Below are 10,305 nucleotides of genomic sequence, written 5' to 3'. Positions count from 1 at the left end.
AAGCGCGTATTGGATGGTGGGCCAAGCTTTGTTTACCGGCCAAGAGGGAATAAAGAAATCAGATGGTGAAAATCCTAGGTAGTTTCTCCGTTGCTGGTAAGTTATTACTAGGTACAACGAGTCTTTCTTCTGCGAGAGAACTACCTGTGCGCCATTTGTCTAGTAATATTTGTCCCTTAGATCATATATCCAATCAGTTGATCTCAAAGTGTAGCACACGCGAGATCTTTGGATCTTCTTGCGCTCAACATTTGAAAATTTGATCAAAAGGGGGTTTGAATCTTACAAAGATTCATGTGCTTGAATGAGCGACTAGTGTATTTCTTTTTCATTTTTAAATATCATATTGAAGGATCTAAGATCATGCGTGGTTTCACAACAGCCACGAGCTTAACTTGCCAGATGCTCTAAGGAAATTAGAGATCCATGGCTTCCCAACTCACCTTTTAGTCATTTCCGCCATGCATGTCAAATCATAACAGGACTATTCATTAATAGCCTCCAAGATGAATGGGGTTCCATGCTGGAGGGGAGGTTCCATGTTGGTGGTTTATGCTCCTATGCCACCCTTCGAATTGAATGAGATATCTTCCATGAGCTACCATATATTCCTTGACAACAACTTCTACTGAAACCTTGTATGAGAAGAAGGGGGCAATTGAGGCCCCTGTAGGGCCTTATGTCCTAGCAATTACGAAGCATGGAATCAAAGCAGCATCAACCCATCTTCTTACCCATAGGGAACCCAATGCCAAACCCACATACATGAAATGAAAGGCTTATTCCATGAATCTTCTTATGCCATTTCCTGGGGACGCCACACTTTTCGATTTCTCCCTCTCTCTCGTTTCTTTCTCGCACTAGATTTGGCAATACTTTTTTCTACGTATTTAGTAACAAGCCTTTCCTTCACTTGCAGTACATTTTAGTAATCCGCCTTCGTTTATGTAGTGGCACCTTGGGATAAGAATTTTTGGTAGCTGCACTGACTGCCGCGTTGCTCTGGGGAATTGTGGCTGGTAGAACGTGGGGCGGAGCCGGCTGTCTTTGCCTCCGGCCACCGAGCCCACACTCAACCTTCACTGTGAAATCTCTTTTCTTAACTATTAATTCCTTGCAAAGTCAACTTACCTAGTACCTTCACAATATATATATATATATATGTATACATACATGTTTCTTTGTGTGCCCACTTGGTGAAGGCTTTAGATTCCTCTGGTAAGATAGGTCAACCATCATCTTTTGTGTTTGGTAGGCGATTTTAACGAATTTCCCACCTAATACTAATATGATTTGCTGAACTGTATGATTGTAAGTTAGTCTGCATACAGTTAGCAGAAACCTTGGGGGGCTCAAGCATTGATTTGTCGTTGTTCGTATAGGAAAACAATGAAAACTATATTAGTCGTTGTTCCATTACTTTTAATATATATTGTGATTTATGCGCCGGTGACATACTGAATTTGGATGGACTGGTAGAGATATAGATCTGTTCACAGGGATTTCAAAAACCGTTTTGGTGATGAGAAAATCCGATAGTCCAAAAAGAAGAACACCTCCGAAAGTAAGAGACTGTGCTACTGTGTGCTTCACAATTTTTCGGTTCTAGCGCTAAAAGTGATGCAAATACAAGCAAGAAAAAATTTAGCTTCCCAACACTTAACCCCGAGTGATGTCATTACAGTTTCATTAATACCCAGGTCTAAAAACTCTCAAAAAGCGACTTTTTCCTTCCCAAGTTAAATTATGACAGAATCTATCGCTGCCCATCTGAAAAAATCTTTCTTGCAAACGGAGAATTTCCGGTGCAGAGAATCCATTCAAAATTCACGCTCAAATTATCAGTAACAGCGAATGGGAGAGAAGGCCCTTCTTTTTCCAATTCACCGAAGCATTTGACTGAGAAATGGCCAAAGAAGCATGAACAAATAAGGAGCAAAAGGATCGAAGAAATAGCTTCAATGCGAAAGTTTTTATTTTCTCAACTAATTAATTTCTAAAATTAGTTAGAAAATTCATTTCCTAATTTAAGAACAAAAGGAAATCCATAAATCTAAAACTTTCCAAATTATTACCGAAAAAAAAAACGAAGATTGTGGCCTGCGGCGTAGTAGCGATCGAAGAGTCAGACTCCAACGTAACCACAAACCCAAACTTTTAATTGTATGAAAGCAAAGTTGGTAACAATGATGGCCGAATAACACGACCAGCGAGAGCCGCTGACGTCAAAATGTGTGGGGTCCACCCATGTTGTGGGACCCAAGAGAAACGTGTCTACAGGGCGGGCCCACGAGGCCGATCGCTGTCTGCCACGTGGGCAGCATCTGCCCCTTCCTTGTTCCCTCTGCCGGATTCTTATTTAATTAGGAAATAATTTATGACGTGGATGGTCATTTTTTACCAGAGTGATCTCTTTTTTAATTACCAAAGAGGTGATATGAACTCTCTAGACGCTGGGTTGTAATTTTTTTTTAACTTTTACTGAGGTTAAATTCTAGAATTTATACAAGATGTGTTCCCCGTGTTGCCACAAAAGCTGTGTGCAATTAATGGATAGTCAGAAGTCAGAGGGCAAGATCTCTTTAACTATGAATTTACTTGTGACCTACTGTCCTAAATATCCACTTTTTTCCCTGAAATTCGAGATTTTCAGTTAAAAAAATCCAGATTTTATTTCGAAAATTTCCAAGAAAAATCCAACAAGCTCATTGGATTTCCGAAACATGCCGTTGACAAAGGAGTGCAACGCTATTGCGTTTCCAATGAAACTTGTCGTGATTTTCCTTCCATTATTTTTTTAGAGAAACTTTTAATGTTATTAATATGTCAACTGTTTCCAAAAAGATATATATATATACTAACAAGGTAGCAGCTGTTTGTTGTTCATGCTTTAAATTTTGTCGCCAATTTGTTCTTAATTCATATAAAAGTAACGTATAAAGTAATGGTGTTTCTTAAATCTTCCCCCGCTAATAAATTACATTTAAAACATGGCAGTCGCCCTGTTGGGAACCGGACGATCAGATTCTTCTGGGAGCTTGGATCCATAAAAATTTTTTGGATCCCCAACCAAACCCAGCCATTTTAATCACCATCATTATGTTCATTGATTCTTAGCCTTTAAAAGAATGAACCAACTGATTCAAAGTAGCAACACCAAGAGCTAGACTCATTGGTGCTAATAGAATGGATAATTTGATCCGTCCTCAGATCCAAACTCGACATGTTCTAGTTGGTTGCTGATCTTGAGTTAGACCAGAACGAATACCGGGCTCAATTCAAGCAGCTTGGACCTAATTTCTTCGACAATAGATTTGGTGTCACTTATATTCGATCTACATTTGGAAACAATCAAAGCAGATCATCCTTTCACATAGACGTTCTAATATTTTAATCAGTATTCTACATATTATGTACGATATAGGGTTGTATCTTGTGATACGTATCGTAACTATTCAGATTTATGATACGATGCACTCTCATCATCGTTGGCTAAAATTTCATATTCAAGATACCTTACAAATTTTTTCAGAAAATTTCATCATCGTTTCCCTTTATATAAACATTCTGGTTCCTTTTCTGATTCTGCAGGCAATTCAGTTCGCCTTTTAATGGTACCTTAAGTTATCACTACGATTCGGTTCTTTTGGAATGCTTCATCGTTCTCTTCTTTTCTTCCTTGCTGATCTCGATAGTGGTTGAGCCAGGAGGCAATGGATATGACCCACGGCTTTGTCCAAATCCTGGAACCTACCATGAAAGTGTATCATGTTTAATTTATAAGAAGAATCTTATTTTAAAATGGATTTCATGAATGATTAGCTCGCTGTTGCTGGTTAGGTCCACCCTCATGTGCAATGTGGGTCTTCACAATCATCTTCATGTGGACAAACTCGTTTGCAAGCCAAAAGTGTTCCGCCAACTATCACATGTATCTTTGATTTTATATATATATATATATATATATGTGTGTGTGTGTGTGTGTGTGTGTGTGTGTGTGTGTGTGTGTGTGTGTATGGCATCTTATTCAGTTGTCTTGATCTTAGCTTGAGACATTTATCAAACAATAACTTTTATCATATTAAAACCAGAGGAGCACCATGTCTCTCTATTATATATATATGGATGGCTCCTCCCATTAACAGAAAAGTTAAATGATCCCTCATCCTTGGGACCAAGCACATGTAATGGATCCATGAAATTTGTGGGGCGTAAACATTTCAAGTATCATTAATGGCAAAAGAATGGTAGCAGTGATAGTCGGACCTACCATGACTCCAGGTTCTCATAAATATTATTCTTGTTTGATTGCCCTTCATCATTTGTTTTTTGTTTTCTGTCGTTTTTTTATTTCCAGAATAGGCAACGGGTTGGGCAAACTCCTACTCGTTGTGGGCAGGTTGTTATATCAATTTGCTTTTGTTATTCTATTGTGGAGAACGATGGAAAAGGTAAAGACTATGGTGCTGCATTGCCTCCAATTGCAAGATTCTTTTCTTCTCCGTCATAGTGTCATCATACAGCACCATAAAATGGCCGCAGAATCATTTGATCTAACTTCTCCGACATCACGAGGCCGTTTCCTTTTCCGGCTAGCTAAACAGGCCCTCCATTGCCTTGCTTCGATCAGTGGTCGCATATTGGCTGGCCTTTAAGGTCTCGCAAGTGTGGTCAAGCATGGGTTGCGCCCGGTTTAGTTTCCAGATGAGTGGAGTACGAGCTAGGAGCAATGTAATTTGAACACTGATACTCTCACTTGCGTCCTGCATCACTTTTTTATATTTTAGAAAAACTCAAGGTAAGAAGGTTGTTCGTCCGCACTCACGATGTAAACAGCCGTGTGGATTTATTTGCCTACTAAAAAAATGAAGAATTTCTTATTAGATCAACCTGGAGAAGTTTATCCTGCAAAAAATGCATTCCGAAACTCACTGATAACTAACATCCGGGCAGCCTGCGAATACATTGTTGCATATAATAAAAATGTAAAATATAAATTACATTAAACCAAATAAGATGATTAAACATACAGGACCTGGGTATCAATTAACTGAGACACCACTAAGCCATTTCAGCGAAGGGATGATCTTTTCCAGAAGCATTTTGCACTTCTCATCATAGCTTGGATTCCCTGCCATGTCTAATTGTATCAAAGATAAATCCTTGAACATCAGTAAGAGCTCCCAACTATGAACCACGTCCAATCTGTCGTTTGCCAACTCTTCCATGTTCATTTCACATCCTCGTCCGTTTGATAGAGGGGAACAACACAGATATCTTTAGTGTCAATAGAGTGAGCACCAATCTCATTATTAGATATGTCTAACACTCGCAATAGCTTCAACAATCTCAACGGATCTAGAGCTGTGAAACTTTTCAACTTGTTATGGCTGAGATTCAAACATGTGAGAAGTTGGAGGACCTCCAGGCCTAGCACAAGATCCAGAAAAAAATTAACATGACACCACTGGTGGTCACAAATAAGATTCAAGTTCTGTGTGTGGGTATGCACACCCACATAACTTGTGCAGGACATTTTTCACTTGCACAGATCTAATACATAGAAAGGAAAATTAATGTTTGGCTTTGCTTAACAAGAATTACCTACTATCTTCATGTAGTAAAGTTCAGCCATATTTAACATGATTTACTATATTCATGTATTAAAGTTGAGTCAAAGTGAATTACGACAACTTGATGTTCACCACCTTCATGTAATGCTTTTCCTGCCAATATTATAGCATACTTCAAACGCCAATGGAATCACGTGATGCTTGCAAAATACCAAAGATACTGAACTGTATATAAGCCTACTGACATAGAAAACTCTGTCATTCTAAAGACGTTATTGACGTAGTAAACTTGATACTCTAAACACGTCCACAGGGTAAGACCTAACATTTGGTGGTTAAAGCAATGCAAACACGCACGTACATTACCATACAGTATCATGGTCCAAGAACTCCCTTTATGTGCATGAGCAAACATATGAAGTGTTAAAAATGCAAACAGACTGCTAGAGTTCAATACAGACATAAAACTAACTATAGAATATTGCTTAAGAATTTTGCTAAAAATGTTAAGAAATAACTAATAGGATGTAGAAGCAGTACCGTCAATATTTTGGAGCTCATTGTGACTAAGGTCTAGCATCTGAATCCAAGACAAACGCTCAAAGAACCCAATTTGTGATATAGACAATTTGTTTAGATGTAGGCACACATTCTGCTCAAGATTTGAAAGTGCTAAGCTTTTATGATGCCAGCAATGCTTTGTCAAAGCGTCTCTATTTGATGTCACCTGCAGCATAATCAGGTAGGAAGACATTTTTCAATATGGTCTGCAACAGGTACACACAGGTTCATAGGAAAAGCACAAAGCTCTAGATATCAGTCCAACAGATAATAGGTGATAAACAAAACCAGTAAAACTAAGAAAAGAAAACCACCAAGAATGACCTTTTTTATGATGAACATAGTCATGAGCTCAATCCCACGTTTATACAACACATAAATTACTGAATATAAGAAGATTCATGATAAACATGCTCAAACCATAGGCAGCTCTATAAATCATCCCCAGAAGTGGACTAATAGATGTGCATATGAAAGAGACTTCACCTGATCAAGCAATACCAGGCTGAGTTGGTCCTTGTAATGTTTGGTGTGGGGCGTGTCTGATTGCTGCAAATCATCAAGGAGTTCTAGAACTTCCTTTGAATGGGTCATCTGGTTTTTGGAGTGAATCCCATTAACCATCACATCATGAGCCATTAGTAGCCGTGCAAGTGTAAGCTTACAAATTTTACTACAGCCACAAAGAATAAACAGAAATGAGAACTAGTCTGTACATTGCCTTAAACAAGTTTTCCGCAGAGGCAACAAATGGAGCACTTCACATTAAACATTGACTAACCAAGATGATGACAGACAGTGGAAGCATGTGATCTCATTTTCCCAGGAATTTAGTTGCCAATTTGATGTTATTGGAATAGAGGTGCCACCTCTTATTTTATCAAAAGGGAAACCAAAAAGAGTGAAAAGTTCATCAGTACTTCCAACTTTATGAAATTGATCATCTTCCCAGTTCACCATCTGAATACTTGATTCACCTTTGATGCCCGTGATATCAATAGACTGGAAGTTTAGTGTAAACTCAATTGAGCAGGAGAGCTGTAATGAGTTTCTGAGCACATCACACCAAGAGGATGTCTAAGAGAAACTTCAACAGTATACGGATTTTGATTGTTGAGAAATTCATCAGGGAAGCTCAAGTAAGTAATCCAAGATTTTGCTTTCTCCATGTTGCTAGTTGAAAGCGGCCTCCATACAAGATCTTCATTCTTAAGAGCCATACATTTTATAGTTACAACAGAGTTACTGATCATTTCAACTGGTTGATTAAAATGAAGAAGAGAAAAATCTCCTTGCTTTGGGAAAAAACATTTGTAGGGGGAAGACACATAGACACCTAATTCTGCATCAGCAGCCAACGTCAGATTTGAACCAGGAGGTGGCCATGAAGCCGTTAGAACAGGAATATCAGATTGAGTTGTTTCATCCAGAAGCCAAAGATGATAAACCAGGGTCTGTGAAAATAGCTCTATCCACAAGCTCAAACTCTCCTGCTAAAGTTTGCTCCTTGGGGAGGTGTCCCTCAGCCTCTTGCTTCAGCAAATTAGATTTAATTACACTGCAAATATATGTCCAGAATTAACAAATGTATTAGAAGAAAGTACATAAAAAAAACAAAAAGGAAAAATTAAAGAGCCTGAAAATTAATCTTAAATCAGGCAGAAATTTTTCAATAGTCAATTGCTGTTCAAACTGAGACATGATTCCATTATTTAACAAATGACTTCCATTGACCTATGTTGAATGGAAAAACACAAATCACAATAACATGCCTAATCTTTGAGGTACAACTAAGGAGTGCATCTGTGTCATAATGTCTGACAATTTTGTTACACACTTTATGCATATTGAATAAGAGACCTAAAATATTCCTCCTCTCTGTCATTGTTTTTCAAAAATGTAAATCCAAAAGAGGACAATTGGTTTCAAGAATGCAAATGTGAACAAGCACCCTAAACAGCTTACCAAGCTAAAAAAAAAAGTAGGAAAAATTGGGAAAAGGCGTTTGTAGATATCATAAATATCTCATATCTCAGATTTGAGGGATTCACTAGGGATTCCAGTGAACTTGTCACTATAAGCTTCTTAGAAGTTTAGAACTATAAGAGACCCGTAGATAGCACTAAACGTTTTTCTTCTCCTGCACTCAGAAACATCCTCATATATAAAACTCAATCTTGTAAATGACATTCTCACTCTAAAAGGATTATGTACTTTTCTTAATTGTGTTCTTACACTGAAGTGCAGATCATAAATCTTGTCATGAGAAAAACACTTAAAGTTCACTTGTGAAATGCAACGTTTGAATAACATTCACATTAAACCTTTTCTTTGTTTTAAGTTTTCAGAAAAAAGTTTTTCATAAAAGCTTGGGTTTCCCCCTTCACCATGCAAACAGTACTTTAGATGAGCAGGTTGCCTGCTTGCAGCTGACTAACTACCATAATCTGTGCAGGAACAACCTTACATAACTTTTCTGCCAGTAATTTTTGGTATGTCATAAAAAAGTATGCAATAGACTGCCGTTATGCAATGTTAATCAACAGGAATAGCTTGTGCATTCGTGCCACTGCAAATACAGCACATGCTTTGGCATGTGGAGCACATACTCAAGTGCAGGCATATGATGTTCAACATAAATATTCTGAAACAAAGGCATGCCAAACTAGTCGCTTGAGTTCAATTACCATTTAAAGAAACAAAATCATTGGTAACTACACATGAGAAAAAGAATCATCTTTTGAACCCAAGAAAGCTAAATCACTATTTGATCAAACAACTATTGCGGGTTACACAAATCGACATAAAGACACCATTACGATCACACATACTTCCATTTTTAGTCATAATGATAAAAGAGAGGAGGAGAGATGACATGCCTGCGGTTATGCCATGCAGAATAGTTGCTAATACTTTTGTTTATTTTATCTGTCATATATTCTAGCTCCTCCTGGTATGTGGCATTCTTCAACGCCGCCAGAAATCTGTTTAAGCACAACGATAAGTGACTACCAATTAGAGCTCAATTCAATTAGCTCCACCACTATTAGCATGAACAGATCAAAATCTCAAAATCACTTTCAGCAGTAACATAGTGGTTCCTGAAAATCCAACTGAATGAACTGAAACAAACATCACTACCTTCGATAATTCCATCCATGAAAATTGCGAGTATCCTTCTTCAAGAATTCATTCAAAAGCTTGAATTCGTGATCAAGAGATGAGAATCCTTTGCTTATCACCCATTTCCGATGGTGCCACGCACCGTAGGACTTGGGATTCTGCCAAAGCGCGTACTCCACCTATTGATACCAGAGATAACGATTTATCTAAGAAAGCAAAGCGGGATGAAACAACCGAAATGCGAGTTCTAGGAAAAATGCTAAATCATCTCCAACTAAGAAAACCAAACTGACGATTCAAACAACCCGAAACACAAAAAGAGTTTATCAAAATTATGAATGTGGGAACTAAGGATCGCATCAAATAAAGTAATAAAGGGAGGAAAAATAATTGGGACGACGAGAATCTAAACGTACCACCCTCAGTTCTTCATCCAGGATCGATTTGATTTTGTCATGGTCGGTTTCCGATTCCAGCAAGCGACCGACGGCGATCTTTCGATAGTTCCAGGCGGTGTACGCTTCTGGATTGATCTGAAGGAGCTTCGAGCTCGTCTCCACAGCCTCCCTTGTATAGCTGCAGAAAAAAATTCGAATCGAATTTTTCCATCAGATAAAGAATTTGGAGGATGGTCGTGCTGCAAAGTATCAAAATGACCAGACAGGGCTAATACATTTGTTTCTGATGAGAGCGCAGGAAATCGGCTTGGAGGGAGCGGAGGCGTTCCGCCTTCGCGATGGACGCTGCGTCTGCCGCCTTCGGTGGCCTGCGCGGTCTGCCGTGCATTCTCTCTCTCTCTCTCCCTCTCTCTTCGCACCGTCAATTGACCCTACGCCACCGCACTCCCTCTTGATGACCTCCTTCTTGTTTCCCTTCCCAGTCCATTACGTTGTGTACTAGTCGCCTGATGATAGGCCCACGTCATGGAATTATAAAAGCTAAAAGACAACAGAACGGGAAACGGTTCCTACTTCCTCCCGTTTCACGAAGATGTGAAGTGCATTTCGTAATGGAAATTATGGAATTATGAAAGCTAAAAGAAAACAGC

The 10,305-nt window shown here is 38.7% G+C and overlaps 1 pseudogene; it reads right to left on the bottom strand.

Annotated features, from left to right (window-relative positions):
• Positions 1–4,855: 4,855 nt before the first annotated feature.
• Positions 4,856–10,142, bottom strand: LOC116249614 (geranylgeranyl transferase type-2 subunit alpha 1-like; annotated as a pseudogene).
• Between the last annotated feature and the right edge of the window lie 163 nt (positions 10,143–10,305).

This window comes from Nymphaea colorata, chromosome 3 (assembly GCF_008831285.2).
Source record: "Nymphaea colorata isolate Beijing-Zhang1983 chromosome 3, ASM883128v2, whole genome shotgun sequence".
NCBI classification, from domain to species: domain Eukaryota; kingdom Viridiplantae; phylum Streptophyta; class Magnoliopsida; order Nymphaeales; family Nymphaeaceae; genus Nymphaea; species Nymphaea colorata.
Note: the sequence above shows the minus strand (reverse complement) of the source record. Positions and strands in the feature narration are given on the sequence as shown.